We start from the raw sequence: 17,911 nt of genomic DNA on the forward strand, positions 1-17,911 counted from the left end.
TCTCCCCCGCTTTGTGTACATTATCCAGATAACCCTGTCCCACTTTCCACGCAGCAGTTTCATGGAACTAGATAGTATTGCCGCAAGATTTCTCTGGAGAAGTTCGAGGCCCCAATTGGCCCATGCCCACTACAGATCCCGCCTTTTGACGGTGGCATGAGTATGACCAATCTTTATCTATTCTACCTAGCCACTTGGCACCGTTGGCCTTAGCCAGGGGTGCAAGGAAGACATATATAAGTTAAAAAGAGTCAGGCTCAGGATGGAACCCTGAGATACTCCTACATGCATGTTGGGCATGAGGGCTGTGAAAGGGGGAATCTATATTTACTGATTTTCAGGAAGGATAAAATCCAGGCTAGAGCCAGACCCCTAATGCCTGTATTCCTCAGTCTATCAAAGAGCAACTCTTGTGGTATCATGTTAAACGCCGCCGAGAGGATTGCTCGGCCCCCCTGGTCAAGCTTTTCCTTAAGGTGCTCTGTCATAATTTCATATGCTGACGATACACAGCTGATCTTTTCTTGTGATAAAGGTGCAGACTTTGACTGGGAGGCAATTAGAACCTGTCTCATGAAGGTTTTTAACTGGCTGAGAGCAAACCAGCTTAAATACAACCCTGACAAATCAGAGATTGTTTTCTTTGGTTTTCCTTCTGTGAGCAATTGGAGTCATTGGTGGCCGGAGGAATTGTCACCCCAACCTTAGCCCAAACCACGGTTAAGAACCTGGGCATCTACATTGATAATTCCCTCTCTATGAGATCCCAAGTACAGGCACTTTTGGGTAACTTTTTGGCATACTCCGCATGCTTAAAAAATTCCTTCCACTCCTTCCACCTAACTCGCGGGAGATAGTGGTGCAGGCTTTGGTGACATCTAGATTAGACGATGTCAATGTCCTATACTTTGGCCTGCCATTTTACCTCCTCCAGCACCTCCAGGCGGTGCAAAACTCAGCTGCCAAGCCGATCCTTAGGCTGAAGCCCAGGTCTCACATGGCCCCTCATCTCAAGGCTTTACACTAGCTTCGAGTGAAGGAAAGGATAACGTTTAAGGCCATGGTAATATTCTTCAAAGCCATCCACTGAAAGGGGGCGGGATACCTAAGAAGGCATGCTAGCCTTTATGCACCCATCAGATCATAAAGATCATAGTCCTCTTGCATCCCTAAAGTATGGTTGGCTTGCAGGGGCGGCAAGTCTTTTGGTTTCTTGGGTGCTCAAACATGGAACCAACTACCGGCCACATTGAGAGTAACAACTGATTTGACATCCTTTAAGAAACATCTGAAAACCTGACTCTTTAAAGCTAATTGTGACTCTCAGGGCATTCATGCATGGACCTCTAGCTCCAGGACACACTTTTTGAGTAGCTGTGCACTTTATAAGCTCCATTCATTCATTCATTCATGCAGACAAAGAAAATTAGTAAATTGTCCCTTCTCGCTCTCCAAAGTTTGCAGCTAAAGGCGAAAAACTTGTTATTTTTAGGGGTGGGCGAAGACTTCTTCTCCACCAGTGGAGTTTGCAGAGTTTTATCCATTCCACACTCTGCTTAGAGTATGGAGTTTCAGAAAAATCTATGAAGTGGCACGGAGTGGAGTTTTTATTCTCAAGCAACTCGTCAAAATTAAGCTGGCGGCGCTCGCGAGAAGAAATCGTGCACTAGACCTCCCCCTGGCGAGATTTCTGAACGGGGGCGGTCACAGTAGGTCCCGACTGCTCACGCTGAGAAATCTGCTGCTCGTCTTGAGGAAGCTGTTGCACGAGTTGAATTTCTACCCGAGTGGCAGAAAACAGCAGCGCCCTCTGGCGCAACACGTAGTGTGGTTAGTGCTGATTTTACAGTGAGGGACAAACTCCGTGCAGCCCAACTTAACAGCCTCTGCTGCTGATGGAACTCTTCGGAGCGCAACAGAGTTTTGCCCGCACTTCAAGGAGTTTCGGAGAGTAGAACTCCGCAAACTCCATCTAGGCCTAGTTATTTTCCTACATGCGCCGTGGACTGAGAAGTGTACACAAGAGAGTTTATGAGGATTACTCTGCGGCAAACTCTTAGCTGTGGTGGGCAAAGCTGTTCTCAGGTGCCTTTTAAACAGGGGTATGTGTCTCTCACAGTGGATGAGTGAACTGCAAAAATGAGGTTAGGATCTCACCAAGAATTAGATACGATCTCGGAGTGAATAAAGGGCTGGTGGTGGGATTGGAGCTTGGTGTATGCCCTTAGTACCCCTGACCTAGCCAAGGAGTTTGAGTAAAGCGTCTCCTCTCCCTCCCCAAAGCTTGCCGCTAAAAGCCAGGTCTGTTCCTTTTCTGCCCAGTTCAGGTTAGTATTTACTTTAGAACTTAAAGCACAGCCTGTTCCGCAGTGTATATTGTTATACTTCACTGGGAGCAAGAGCACACCACGAGCCTGGGACAATTCACCGCGACCTTGCAGGGGATTCATCATGTCCTGCCAAAACGACCTACTGGAACGTTTTCTCGTGCAGGTTCTGGCAGGAGCAGCACACAAAGGAAGATCTGGGAGTCTTGCCACCAACATTTAAGCAAAACAGCCTTTCAGCTTTTCCAGCTGTGGGTTTGTTCAAGAAAGCTGAGCTCAGAAGAGAGAACTGAAAACTGTTTTGTTCCAGGATTCCAGCTAGCAACAGCTTCACACTAAGGTTCAGCAGACGAACCTAGCTGAACCATGTGAGGAAAGGCTAAGTCCATGTGGGGGCTGAGGAGAGAATCTAAGATGGGTGTGGCGGCCGTGGCCAGACAGCCATTTCGAGTTTTCAAGAGGAAGGACTACTTCTCAATGCCAGGGTAACGATTCTCATTTCTGTTAATGTGGAGTTACTTATTTTAACTTCTTGCGTGTTGAAGAAGATGGATGGATGGATGGATGGATGGATGGATGGATGGATGGATGGATGGATAGGTAGGTAGGTAGGTATACAGACAGACAGACATCTACTGCTGTTAAGCAATATGCTTCTGATTACGATGCTAGAAAGAGTCATTGCTGGATTGAGTTTAGGACATTGATCACAGGGACCTGGCTTTTTTGGCAGGCACAGGGTCTACTAACCAATTTTGTGGCAATTAAGGCTCTGTACACCCCAGTACCCTCTGTGAGACAGTCGAAGAGGCAACAATGGTGCAACCGGTGTCTTAATTGATGAATGGTGGCGAGATGGATTGCTAGAGACTGGACATTTGAATTTTTGAAAGTTTGGGTAGAGTAAGCATTTCTATGTAAGTTTTCATTGGCAGACACGTTCTCTTCCGTGCTTCTGAAACCAAAGATGGATGGAGGAGGCAAATCTGCCCACCGAATGGTCCCTTAGTAGCCTAGTGTGGGCACTGGCAAGACAGGATCCAGGTACCCCGATGTATGTAGCTACTGTGCCTGGCACCTCCGAGGATGGGTTCAAGTGGGCTTTATGGTGGTCAGTCCATCTGGAGATGGTACTTCGAGGAAGCGGTTAACTGTCACCAAAGACGTTTTAAGGCATGGGCAGCGGGGACTCTGGCACAGGGCCCCGGCCTTTCAGGGGGACCCCTGATAGAGCCAGCACTGTTCTGAAAAGTCTTGCCCTGATGACCTTGAATAATTCTTAAACAGCTTGTTTTAACTACCGTTTTTTTCTTTAATTTTTTTATGTGGGTATTGTCTGAGAGTCTATCACAAACATTTTGCAGAATATGATGTGCTTATGTTTCATACAAAATCCGTAATACAATAAATATATATTATAGCCAAAACAGGACCTCACATACGAGAAATAGAAGGGTGACACAGAGATTATCTGCAGTAATATTAGTGAGCTGCTGCTGTGTTACATTAATGAAAACCCACATAACTATCCCTGAATATTAGATGTAAACACATTTAGAATTTGGACCAGTGTCCCTGTGCACTGTCAGTGACCTGGACAAAGCGGCACGAAAGAGCTGTAATTGGATCATAAATCCAAAACGGTTGCATACAGGGGCCCCCAAAAAACGTTTGGCCCTGGGACCCCAAAATCCTTAAGATGTCCCTGCCTGGGATTTACGCAGAGACATCAGAATGACGAGAAGGGGGTAAACTGCACTGTAATAAGAAATTGCACAGTAACAAGCCGGGATTACACTTAGTTGTTGTGAGTGCATTCTGTCTCTCGAGAAAAATCTGGTGAAGCGGCTGCAGTCTGCAGCTAGCACGGGCACAGCAGGTTGTCCGGCGCTGGCGCTGCTCTTGAGGCTGTCTTCTCTGACGGCCTCGAGGAGACGCCTGTCCATCCCATACCGCCCTTCCATGGTCCCCTTGTTAGGAAGGCAGGTCCTGACGTCTACATTTCGAAATTGCAGATTTCAAAGTCTAATCAGACTCTCTTTAAAGTAGGGGTAGGCAAAGTTATGAACATCGCAGCCCTTGCTCTGCTACCAACTTCTGTCTTTGGTGGATAAAGCTGTTCTCTGGTGTTTTTTTTACAGGGGCAGATGTCTCTCACAGTGGATGAGTAAAGTGCCAGGATGAGGTTAGGATCTGACCACGAGTTCGATACGATCTAGGTGTGAATAAAGGAATGGCGGCGGAAGTAGTGCTTGGTACCCCATACCTAGCAAATGGGGTTGAGTAAAGTGTCTACGAGTCTTCTCCCTCTCGAATGCCTGCCGCTAAAAACCGTGTCTATTCCTTTCCTGCCCAGGTCAGCTCAGGTCCTGACATCCACATTCTGAAATAGCAGATTTTAAAGTCTCATGAGACGCTCCTAAAATTAGAGGGTGAAGCCAAGCTCAGGTCAGAGGACTGGCCTTGGTCCAGCTCGAGGTCTTCTTGACCATCGAGCCAAAACCGAGCCGACCTTTCATGATGTTTCTGCCTGCCAACACACTGTAACCTCACGTGCTAAGAATTTTTTTCGGTATCACAAATGATCACTTTATAATACATGACCTCAGAATATGCAATGTTCAAAACCCTCTTGTGTTTGATCAAATAAAATGGAATGCTGCTCCATGTGCAATAAGAATCTAGGCCACATGTAGGGTGCACTTGAGAACTGACTTGCCTTCTTGCTTACTTGCTTACTAATGGCCGGTCTTGGGGGTGGGTGACTGGGTGTGGAGTTGAGAGAGTATATCTAAATTCATGTTTAAAATAATCACTTTCCAGAATTACCTCTCAATGCAGAGCTATAATCTGATGCACTAAGGTTAAATGGGTCCGCATGTTAAACAAATACAGTTTTTGTAATTTTGATTTTGTATATATTATTAAATGTTTTTTTGCTGTAAGATTTACTTGGATATTTTCAGGTATCGCCTCATGCACAGGCTCTTAAAGCCAATGTGGATCCATGGCTCGGCTGTCAACCCACTCTTCCTGTTAATTTGTTGTCTCGCCCTAAAGTGTAAACTGTCCAGTGCACTAAGGTGCAAGGAAGAATGCCGCTTTCTGGTGCAACTCGTCTTTGAAGCTTTCTCAGTTTGGAGCAGGGGTGGCTCCTCCATGTGGGCGGAGCGTCCCCCCACTGCTTTCTCGCAGTGCGAGAAGCAGAAACATAAAAAGGTATTATAAATACCAGTTTATGTTTCTGCTTCTCGCACTGTGAGAAAGCAGAATGATTTGGTTGGGGCTGGCGGGAGGGTGGTCCTGCTCCAGGACAGTGAAGGAGTGGCTTGCCCACTGTTGTTGGCGCTGACTGTTTGGTCGGCCCCAGGGCCGACCAAACCAGTTATACGCACTCTGCCCTTTTCTCCAGCCTACATGGAGTAAATGGCCTCCCTATAGACGCCTGTGCAGTCGGCGCCCCAGCCAATCACAATGCTGCCATTGGAGCGTAGTTATTGGCTTAGGGGAGGGGAGGGAGGCTGCCTACTTCCTGTGTGGAGGAGAGGACGCAGGACGGCGTGGGACCGGACCACGAAGGTAAGTTACATTTTTTCACATTTATTTCAAATTACCCCCGGCGACTTCCTCCTCAAGTGAGCCCACACAATTACCCTACCTGCGAGTAATGCCGGCCGCGAGTGGTTTGGAGGTACAGTGCAGCCAGTTTGTTCGGCTAACTGAGGCCAGTGGTAGAAGTGGGCGGGATCGGAAGGGCACGGCGTGCCCCAACTTAAAAAAATTATTTCAGTCCGTTCCCCTACTTCTTTCTTTCAAAAAAGAATCGTCCAACTTAAAACTGATAACTTTCAGGGGCGGCTCGCACTTCTCTGTTGAACTCCAGAGGCTGCAGCCGCCCCTCCCTGAGTTCTCACAGACTGATGGCAGGCCCATTGTCATTCCGATTGAGGCTGATTATCCCCTTCGAATGACAATCCGCCACCTTCTGCCTTTAGCTTATCATGCTGAGTTAGTGATTACAGAGGAGCTTTCCCCAGACAGAGTACTGTGGGGAACTTGCCACCATGTGAAATGTGTCAATGTTATACAGTGTCAACTGGGCAGGATCAATGAAGGGACAGAAGAGGAGACAGGAAAGGAGAGGTGATGGGGTGGGAGAGGTGATCGGGCAGGAGAAGTAATAGGAGAAGCAACGGGGCAGGAGAAGTGACAGTGCAGGCAAAGTGAAGTGGCAGGTAGAAGTGACAACAAGGAGAGACAACAGGCATAGAGAGGTGACAGGGCAGGAGGGGTGACGGGGCAGGAGAGGTGACGGGGCAGGAAAAGTGACGGGAGGAGAGGTGATGGGTCAGGAGCAGTGACGGGACAGGAGAGGCGACAGGAAAGGAGAGGTGACGGGCAGGAGAAGTAATGGGGCAGGAGAAGTGACGGTGCAGGAGCGGTGATTAGGCATGTACAGGAGCGGTAACCGGGCAGGAGCGGTGAACGGACAGGAGCTGTGAACGGATAGGGGCAGTGAACGGATAGGGGCATTGAATGGATAGGAGCAGTGAACGGGGCAGGAGAAGTGATGGGACAGGAGAAGTGATGAGACAGGAGAAGTGATGGGGTAGGAGAAGTGATGGGACAGGAGAAGTGATGGGGCAGGAGCGGTGATCGGGCAAGAGCAGTGAACGGGCAGGAGCGGTGACGGGGCAGGTGTGGTGATGGGGCAGGAAAAGTGACTGGGCAGGAGCAGTGATGGGACAAGAGCAATGACGGGGCAGGAGAAGTGAATGGGTAGTAGCGGTGAACGGGGCAGGAGTGGTGATCGGGCAGGAGCGGTGAATGGGGCAGGAGCGGTGATCGTCCAGGAGTGCTGACCGGACAGGAGGAGTGACGGGGCAGGAGTAGTGAACAGGCAGGAGCGGTGATGGGGCAGGAGCAGTGACGGGGCAGGAGCAGTGACGGGGCAGGAGAGGCAGCAGGAAAGGAGAGGTGACTGGGCAGGAGAGGTGACTGGGCAGGAGAGGTGACCGGGCAGGAGCGGTGACCCGGAGGAGTGCTGACCCGGCAGGAGTGGTGACCGGGCAGGAGCAGTGAATGGCAGGAGCATTGAACGGGCAGGGGCGGTGACTGGGCAGGAGCGGTGACGGGGCAGGAGCAGTGACGGGACAGAAGCAGTGACAGGGCAGGAGAGGCAACAGGAAAGGAGAGATGACTGGGCAGGAGAGGTGACAGGGCAGGAGTGGTAACCGGGCAGGAGTGGTGACCGGGCAGGAGAAGTGACTGGGCAGGAGAGGTGATGGGGCAGGAGAGGTGATGGGGCAGGAGAAGTGACAGGGCAGGAGTGGTGATTAGGCATGAGAAGGAGCGGAAACCCGGTGGGAGCGGTGAAAGGAAAGGAGCGGTGAAAGGGACAGGAGCGGTGAAAGGGCAGGAGCAGTGAAGAGGGCAGGAGCAGTGAACGGGGCAGGAGAAGTGACGGGGCAGGAGAAGTGACGAGGCAGGAGAAGTGACTGGGTGGGAGCAGTGATTGGGCAGGAGCAGTGATTAGGCATGAGCAGGAGTGTCGAATGGGTAGGAGCAGTGAACATGCAGGAGCGGTGAATGGGCAGGAGTGGTGAACAGGCAGGAGTGATGACGGGGCAGGGGAAATGACAGACAAGGAGCAGTGACGGGGTAGGAGAAGTGACTTGTACTTATATTCCTTGCCTATTTATTTATATACTATTGCATGACATCCACTGATGTATCTGCAAAGAATACCTGTTGCCCCGAACTTTTGAACTGAAGTTTGATCCCCTGTCCTGAATTTTTGTCCTGAATTTTGACCCCTTGTCCTGAATTTGTACACTCACCATCCTAAATTTGCGCCCATGCCATTGTTCCTGCTTATATTTTGCACACTTTACATAAACCGGTATTCCCTATGAGTATTTGCTTTCTCCTGAATTAAACCTCAAATAAACATGTTGATCCATTGTTTGGATTAAATAACGTTAAAAGCTGTAACTGGTCAGTGAAATGATTTTCATTTATTACCATTGCATAGATGGGCTATCCATCAAAGCAATGGGATTTTTTTGTGCGTGTATATTGCCTTTTTTGTTTTCAGAAGGCTTGGTGACGAAATGCAAGTAGTCCTTTCATTATATTATAGTCAGTACGTGCTTTTTGATGTATTTATTTATTTGGTTAGTACAATGATATCTTGATTGATGATTTAAGATTTTTGCTTAGAAAATGCTTGTGTTTTGGATGATATGCTAGTCAGTGACATAGGAAAGGGGGAGCGGTGGAAACGGGCCGCCCCGGGTATCATCACTGAGGGGGGTGTTTAACCCCTTCACTGTGGCGGCTATTCCGCTGCAGTGCTAAGGGGGCGGGGCGGCCGCGCGGCGGCCGCATGCTGGTGACGGAACCGCTCCGTCACCAGCGTCGGTTGAGCTATGCTGGTGACGGAGCGGTTCCGTCATGGCCCGCCCCGCTCAATAGAACCCTCAGCGCAGGCGCGGAATTCGCACCGCGCATGAGCGTTCTATTGAGCGGGGCGGGCCATGACGGAACCGCTCCGTCATCAGCACAGCGCACCCGCAGCTGATGACAGAGCGGTTCCGTCATCAGCGTGCAAGGGGTTAAACACATATTTTTCCCTTTTTGTCAAGCCGGGGTGACAAGAAACTTTCCGCACCAGGTACCACCTGACCTTGCTACGCTACTGCTGCTAATCACTAATCGCTCTTGCATGTTCAATTGTTTTACTTTGCTATCATGATAACATTTGTTATATTGACATCTTTTTTGATCACAAAGTAAAGTCTGACACATATACATAGGCTTTCTTAAATTTGCAACAACAGTACTGGCGATTTGTCAAAAGTATCTACTTTGGAATAGTTTGCTCTGTGTGTCTTTTCAGTTCAATGCTTTTAAAATAAACTTCACCTTCTAATTTCTTTTCAACACATTCTTCTTGGAGGGTACTTCTTAACTCAGCTAATCTAGTCTGTTCAGGAAAGAGGCCCTTCTCACAGTTTTGGCCTAGCTGTTGCTTCCTTTTGGATTCTCATTCGAGGACATTTAGGCCCAAATCAGATAAACTATTACTTATAAAAGGCATCCCACCAGAATATCGACGGCAAAATATTGTGGGACAAATACTGAGGCCAAAACATCAAGAAGCAAGCTATCATACTTAACTAAGCATATATTTACCTTGATATATGTTTCTTTAAGATGAGCAGTTAAGACTAGTACATCTATACTTTCCTACATGCTCTTATCTTCATGATATTTTGGTTCTCAGCATTTAGGCTGCAATATTTTTCCCCATTAATATTTTTGTCGTCGACGTTCTGACATACAACACTAAAAGAAACAGACCTTTTGGTTTTGCTGTTGCTTGCCTTCTTAAACTGTGAACGCAGTGATGCTCCTTTAACAATCAAAGAATATGTTAAATATTATAAATTGTGTTTCTGGTTGCTAGAGATATACACCATGTCCAGAACCACAATCCTAGACAGGGTACTTGACTACACTGACTAAAAGTTTACCTGTGCTCACGCTCTGGTAGCTTGGCACAGAGAGTCAGTCTAAACTAAAGAGGGAATGTGCAAAGTATTTGTGCACACATACACAAACACACTAACAGAGTGAAAACACCACAAAAAGACTCCACACTGTTGTAGAAAAATAGGATCTCTTTTACTCTTTCAAACTTAAGGACAACAATCCAATCAATTGTTCACAAGGTATGATTGCTGAAAGTTGGGAAAGCATATACAGTGTTGAAAACACACGCTCTCCTAGTAGGTAATTTACAGTAACACTGGGGACATGGGAGCAATTTAAGCAGAGGATCTACAAATAGGCTTTCTCAGTGCATTTGAACAAATACATTGCTTCAACAGTCTGGGAAACAGTAAGGCAACTGCAGGTCCATTGAGACTAGTGAAATTCAGGCAAATCCTGGCACTCGTGACAAAGGGCAGGTGGGCTACGGAGAACTCAGGGGTCTCAATACACACTGTACCTTTCTGGGGGAAAGCTGCAAGGTCAAAGACCTCATGAACAGAGCTCGCGTTTCAGGATCTCCTCCTTCGGGCAGGCTGCGGTGTTGCGCAAGCCACGCTGAGTCGTCCATGTGCGGTGCTGCAGTCACGGTAACTTCGGCAGACTGGAGGAAGTGGGCAGACGCAGCAGTCTACATTGATCGGCCCCACACTGGGGTAGCCAATGATGTATGCCGAGTCACACTGGGCTGCTGTTGAGCAGTGCTGCAGCAAGGCAGGCAGACGCGAGGATTTCCACTGCGATCTTCATCAGCTTATAGGCAAACAGCTGCAGGAGCTGTGGTTTCATGCCCTGGACTGGTTTGTGTGATCCCAGCAGGAGAGTGTTCTCTAGAGCCGGGTCCAGCAGGAGTGTTTGTAGGAGCGAAGTCTTTGATGGACATGAGACTTCTTGAGCAGGGGCCAAGCCAATAAGCCCTCGGAGTTTCTTAAGTTGTCTTTGTCGGGGATGCAGAGAGTAGACATACTCCTTCTAAATGTCAGGCAAAAGACAGCAGGTAGCAGGCCAACATAGTAGGGCAAGTTACAATATGGCTGTCCCTCCTACAGCACATCAATCAGCAGGCAGCAGGCCAACAAAGTAGAGCAGTTAACAAAGTAGCAGTCCCTCCTTCAATGTAGCTCCTCTTCCTGACAGAATTTCCTCAGGTCTCAAATGGAAACTCAGTTCATGGTGTCAGAGGTTCAGTACTTATGCCTATTTAAGCACTCAAAGTAGGAAGACTTCAAAGAAAGGTCTTTGTAGCGCACAAGACCCTGCCCTTCTCTGCCCTGGTTCCAGACTCCCTACAGACATTTTCAGACTTGCAATTTAAAAACTAACTTCACTAAAAGATGGGAATTAAATTGTGAGTCCTGAGACAACAAACATATGTTTCCTATCTTTTCCCAATTGAAAGTTACACTTGTATAAGGTTACAAAGCAGTTTCAATTTTACCCCATGGGAGAGCCTAGACATATCAGTAGTTGTTAGACCTGGCATCTTTCGGCATGTTTCCCCTGGCTTTTTGCTTCCTGACCTCCCGGGTTTGACTCTGTTTTTGCTGGTTTTATGCCTCTGCGCACTTTCTCACTGCTGTTCAGTGTTAAAGTGCAAGTTCTCCTGTTGTAGATTGTGGTATGGATTGGTGTTTCCATGATTGCCATATTTGATCTACTAGAACATCCCTAGTACAGTGCACTGAGAGTGCTAGGGCCTGTAAACCAAATTCTAGTAGTGGGCCTGCAGCTCTGATTGTGCCACCCACAAAAGTAGCCCTATAAAGGTATCTTAGACCTGCCACTGCAGTGTCTGCGCACAGTTTGTAACTGCCATGTCGACCTGGCAAGTGCACCCACTTGCTGGGCCCTAATCTTCTCTTTCCTTAGATGTAAGTCACCCTTAAGGTAGGCCCAAGGTACCCCCCTGGGCAGGGTGCTGTGTATGTTAAAGGTAGGACATGTACTGGTGTGTGTGACATGTCCTGGTGGTGAGTTAAAGTGTTTTTGTTTTTCACCACTGCAAGGCTATCTGTCCCATAGAATAGAATGGGAGGTTGCTTGTAACATCTTATAAGCATATCTTAGCATTGCACAATGTAAGGAAATGGAGTTACGTATGCCTGAACTCAGAATGTAAAAATGCAGCCTTTAATAAAGATGACTTATATGTTCTGTGTTTGAAAATACTACTTTTAGAAAGTAGGTATTTTCTTGCTTAGCTATCCTGTGTGCCTCTGCTGTTTTGTGGATTGACTGTCTGGCTTTGGGTTGACATGGGCTAGGGGTTGTGGATTCACTGTAGACAACCACTGGGGGCGTGGGGTTGAGGTGTGTTCTGCCTTTCCTGGATGAGTCAGCGCTGGGCTGAATAGACCTGGGCTGCATTTAAAGTAGAGGGAGGAGATTTCCTTGCACATGAAGGGCCTGTTTCTGCCTTACACAATGTTGTATCCACCTCTTGCTGGGACGCCGGGTTGGACTGAGCCCAGAGTCTCTCTGCCTGAGAGAACAAAGAGAAACTGAGTATTAATATGGGGGCCCAAACCCCAGAACTTTAGAACTTTCTGGCATCAAGGAACCTGTTAAGAAGAAGAGCAGGAAGAGCTGCCAGGAGGAGTACTACCCCTTTGATGTGTTGTTGCTTTGTTGGGTTGGCCTGCAGCTGCTGCTTCTGCCTTGGGCGGTGAAAGGAGGGGACTGAACTATCTTTACTTGTGCTGAGTATCTCCAAGGGCTTGTAGTAGAGCTTGCCTCCTGTTCTGAAGTCTCAGGGACTGCAAAGACTTCACCAACCTATATGACCGCTGTTTCAATTGCCACAGAGAAGGAAAAAGCAACCAACTCCATCACCGACTCTGTTGCTGAGTACGTGTCCTGAAGGCACTCACACCACAACCCTGGACAGATGCCACTATCACCAAGTGGCTGCTTGCACTGTAACCTGTGGGGACAGCACTCCGCACTGCCTTGCTTCACTTCCCTGACCTGGTCTCACCAAAGTCGTCACTGCCTTCTGACTTTAACACCTGCGACCGCATCATTGCAGGGGGAACCGCTTGTAAGTTTCACGACTCACCTCCTCGTCAGACGCAGCCGTCTGGGCCGATTGACTCCAGCTCCCGCTAACTGGCTCTGTCGCTTGCAGCGCAACCTGCCAGCAACGCATCAAGCACCGCTTCGCCCCGCACCATAGCCCTTGGTTTCACCAACGCCGTCTGGACGATCGTCAGCAAGCCGCTGCCTGCACCGCATTTTAAGGGCAACGCACCCTGCACCGCTTCCATTTTGTAATGAAACTGCAACGGTTTCCCCGACTGACTCATATTAACGCGTCAGCTGCAACTAGAAAGGTGCTGTTCACAAGTCTGTTAACGCTTTAGTTGGCCCGCACCAACGTGGTCGGCTGGAACAGCTAGACTCTGTTGTTTTCAGCATCGCGGTAGCCCCGGACGGAGCTACCGACTCAAAAGAACAGTTTTTTTAGTCATTTCTGCAATTTTAAGGCTGTCTTGCAAAGTATATATTTTTAAGTACTGAATGTTGGATTCTTATAGTTTTGTCTTGATTTGGATATATAAAAATATTGGATATTTTTCTAAACTGGTGTGGTGTCCTTTTGTGGTGCTTTCACTGTATTACTGTTGGTTATGTACAAATAATTCACACACTGACTCTGAGATAAGCCTGACTGCTCGTGTAAAGCAACCAAAGGGGTTAGCAGTGGGTATTTTAAGAGTGTAACTCCCTATCTTGACTAGAAGGATGGATCCCTACTTGGACAAAGGTGCAAACCATTGCCAACAAGAGACCCCTATTTCTAACAGTAGTGAAATATGAATTTAAGAGTATTTTACTACCGGGAGATATAAAACTTAATATTACATGTCCTAACTTTTTAGTGCACGGCACCCTGCCTATGGTCTGTCTAGGCCCTACTCTGATGATGACATATATGTAATAAAATGGAAGGTTTGAGCCTAGAAAATAAGTGAACTTACCAGGTCGAAATGGCAGTTTAAAATGCCAAATAAGGCTCTTCCGTGATAGACCTGAGACATGGTCAAAAGTTTACTTGTGTGGGTGGCACACCAGTTCTGCAGGCCCACTACTAGCATTTGATTTATAGGCCTTGGGCACAGGTAGTGCACTTTACTAGGGACTTATAAGTAAACCAAATATGCCAATCATGGAGAAACTAATTGTCAGCATACTTTAGGTACATAGCACATGCACGTTAGCACATAGTCAGCAGTGGTAAAGTGCTCAGAGTCCTAAATCCAACAAAAATGAGGAGGAGGAAGGCAAAAAAATTGGTGTAACCCTGCAAAAACAGCCATTTCCAGCACACAGTAACTGATGCATGCTTCACCTTCATATAAGGAATAGAAATATTCCCCTTTTTCCCAACCTGCAAAGTATAGACTTTAAAGCATAATTGCACAGAATCAACCCTTTTGATTTTAAACTTATGCTACTTTGCCACCCACACTATATTAAACTGGCACTGGCGTTTGGAAGATGAAATGTATGTCTGATATGGCGGACACTACAGCAAAACATTTCTAGTGCAGGATTTGAAACTAGGCATACTTTGATTGATTCTGTTACACATGGCTACACAATCATTGTTTGAAATGATTCCATTGTGAAGTAGTTTCACCTGAAACACCAATTACACAGCAATGAATTGTATTTCCATGAGATAGGATGGGCTTTAGGGATTGAGGTCTTTGTTTCTTTTTTGGTACGGAAAGACCACTGTTGTTTACCTTAAAGAAACATGAATCCAGATTTCAATAGAAACATTTAGCCATTTAAAACAATGAGAATTGTGCACACTCACTTTAACAAAAAGTGTAATTCCTAAATGCAAATTAATCACACTTCGAATTAAGCAGCTATGGTTCAAATCCAAATTTTGGAAATATTATCTTAATGTAACGATTTGCTTCAACCAATATTAGTAAGGGAATTCAGCCTTAATTTAACCTGAGAAATATGTACGTCCGAACATTAGAAAATCCGAAATAATAGAGAAAGAATTTTGATTAGAGAACAGAGACCGACTAGAGGAATGTGTTGACCAGAAATGATATTTAATTGAGTCAAACAAAACAAAGACATGTCATATTATCAATTCTACATCTCAAAATCGACGTTGACCTTTACTGACGAAACACAAATGAGAGTTATGCCCATTAATAATAACATTAAAGTTTTATTTGTAAATACTTCCCCTTTTAATTTGGGGAAGGGCGCAGGTATGTCCCCCAATAGTACCTCGGTCAGAAAGACTTTCTACATTATGTCTTGGAAATCATTTTGTGGTGTACTTTTTCATCCTTATTAAATATGTTTTCTGGTTAATTCCTCTTATAATAGAAATTGAATAATTGCTCTTGCAGAATTACTCCTATGTGTGAACTTGTTGGGGACTAAGGGCCAGATGTAGGTAGGACTTATTTACCGATTTTTAATTACCGAATTTTACCGTTTCGGTAATTAAAAATCGGTAAATAAGAATGGGGGACATGTAGGAACATCCAGATGTTCCTTTTGCCGAATCGGTAAAAATCAGTATTTACCGATTCGGTAAATACCGACCGGTAATGCCCATTCATTCCTATGGGCTTTGAAGCCCATAGGAATGAATGGGCATTACCGTAAATACCGAATTCCACAAGGGTGCAGGGGGTGTCACTTTGACACCCTCTGGCACCCCCAAAAGAGCCTCGGGTGCCATGTGGCAGGCATACCTGCCCTAAGGGCAGGTCTGCCTGTCATATGGCACAGGTGTGCATGCACACATGTGCATGCACACCGGAATCGGTATTTTACCATCAAATATATTTGATGGTAAAATACAGATTCGGTAAGGGTTGTGGGACTCAGAAGAGTTCCACCTACATATCAAAATTATCGAATAGGTAAAAATACCGAATCGGTATTTTACAGATTCGGTAAATTTACCGATCAGTAAATTTACCGAATCTGTAAAATATGTGGCCCTACATACCATTTAGTAAATACCGGTCGGTAACGGCCGAAAATACAGATTTTCGGCCGTTACCGACCAACCTACATCCGGCCCATAATATCCCCTTTAGAGTGTGCAGTCTTATTCCGCTGGACAGATTTGCTAACTGCCAGTATCTTATACCAAGTTTTATTTGGGCCCTCGTATTACACTAATCTAGTATCTGTGTGCAGATGCCTAGGACTGTTCCTTGATAAGAGAGAGGTCTTGAACCTGTCCTGTGACCTGGAGAGGGTGCACCAAGCATGCCATCGCTTTACTGGCACTGGGCTTCCGTCCATGTAAAGTGTTTACTATGTTGTGCAGTGGTGGCAGTGTACCCTGTCACCAGACATTTGCATATGTGTCACAGGAGTGGAGGCCTACTGGCCTATTCATGTACAGTTTTGCTTGTATACACTAACCCAGATACCAGTGCTAGCATTCCAAGTGTATGTTTGTGCATGTGGCATGTTTGGTATACGCATTGTGTGTTGGAGTGAGCCAGAGTAAGGGAGGCTTGTGTTTTCCGTTTTGGAAGTCCCTAGTCTGTTCATGTGACCACACTGGAGGTGAGGTTGTTTTCCCAGACAGTGGAAGCATATTGATGACATTTCTGAAGCCAGAGGGAAGAGACGAATACACTGAAGTGAGCACCACAGACACAAGGCTCCTTTAGAAATTCAATTAGGCATTTGCTGATAGGAGCTGCAGATTATTCCACGAGTAGCACTGCCATTTGGTAAGTAGTGAGATTGAAGTGGGGGACTACAGTATCAGCTGTTCAATGTGAAAGATATCCTTTAAGATAGGCCAGCCTTTAGTCTCTTCCCTGATCTCTGTTCAGTGTGTTTGTCCGTAGCCAGGTGGACAAAGCTCACCTTTTTGTGCCTGTGTTGTGGTTGCTCCAGGCTGGAGACTACCCTGCTGTAAGAAGCATCACTCTCCACAAAGGCTGTTTATGGAGAACATCCTTGTTAGATCTGGGGGTCTCTAGTTGGCAATTGTATTCACCGTTGTCCAAATAGGGCTCTTACTTCTAAGTCAGGATAAGGGGATTACACTCCATAATAACCCCTGCTCACCCCCTTGGTAGCTTGGCACGAGCAGACAGGCTTATCTCAGAGGCAGTATGTTAAGCATTTGTGAATATACACAGTAATACATTGAAAACACTGCAGATGGACAACACAGGTTTTATAAAAATAAGTATTCTTTATATAGACTTAACACAAGACCACAAATGACAAAAATCCACAACACTACACTTAAGATTGCTTTAAAGATGATAAAAGTTGCTTAGTTCAAGTTGATGATCAATGTGACAAAGTTCTCAACAAAGTACCTGGATGCGTAAAGAAAAGTAAACAAAAGGCTTGAAAAAGGGGAGATGCGTTGTTTCCATGATCGGGGGGAGATGATGCGTCATGCCTCAATGCTTGCGCAGAGTAGGGGATGCGTTATGATCCTTACCAGTGCGGAGGTGATGCACAGATTCTCGGCCTGCGGGCCCATTGCGGTGCACAAGATGGCGACTTGATGCAATGCGATGATCCGGTTGCGATGTGAGAAGATGGCGCCCTTGACGCGGCGATGCGATGTATGTATGTATGTATGTATTTTAATGCTTGTTAAGCGCAGCTGTCACCCAGCGGGTATCCTGGCGCTGAGATCAATTCCACCATCAATTCTACAAATTATTCTGCTCTAGGGAAAAGAAAGGTTTTAAGGTCCTTTTTAAATAAAAACAAATTTTGACTGCTCCTCAGTTTTAGAGGTAGAGTGTTCCACATTGTGGCGGCCGTGAAACTAAAGGCGCGGCCGCCCATTCTCACTCTGTTTATTCTAGGGACTTTCACTAGGAACGCTGAGGCGGATCTCAGAGGTCTGGCAGCCTGATACCACGAAAAAAGATTTTGCAATGGTATTGGTCCTTGACCATGCAGTGCCCCAAAAACCAGGCACATAGCTTTGTAGGAGATCCTCTGCTGGACCGGCAGCCAGTGCAAAAATGCCAGAGCTCCCGCAG

General features: G+C 46.6%; 1 protein-coding gene across 1 annotated transcript in view; it reads left to right on the top strand.

The window, feature by feature from the left end:
• Window positions 1-2,511: 2,511 nt before the first annotated feature.
• Window positions 2,512-17,911, top strand: part of TNFAIP8L3 (TNF alpha induced protein 8 like 3) — a 579,383-nt gene continuing 563,983 nt past the window's right edge. Inside the window, exon 1 of the mRNA XM_078684597.1 lies at window positions 2,512-2,812. The gene's annotated coding sequence lies outside the window, so the exon portion shown is untranslated. The remainder of the gene's footprint in view (window positions 2,813-17,911) is intronic.

The sequence above is a fragment of the Lissotriton helveticus genome, chromosome 3_2 (assembly GCF_964261635.1).
Source record: "Lissotriton helveticus chromosome 3_2, aLisHel1.1, whole genome shotgun sequence".
Classification (NCBI taxonomy): domain Eukaryota; kingdom Metazoa; phylum Chordata; class Amphibia; order Caudata; family Salamandridae; genus Lissotriton; species Lissotriton helveticus.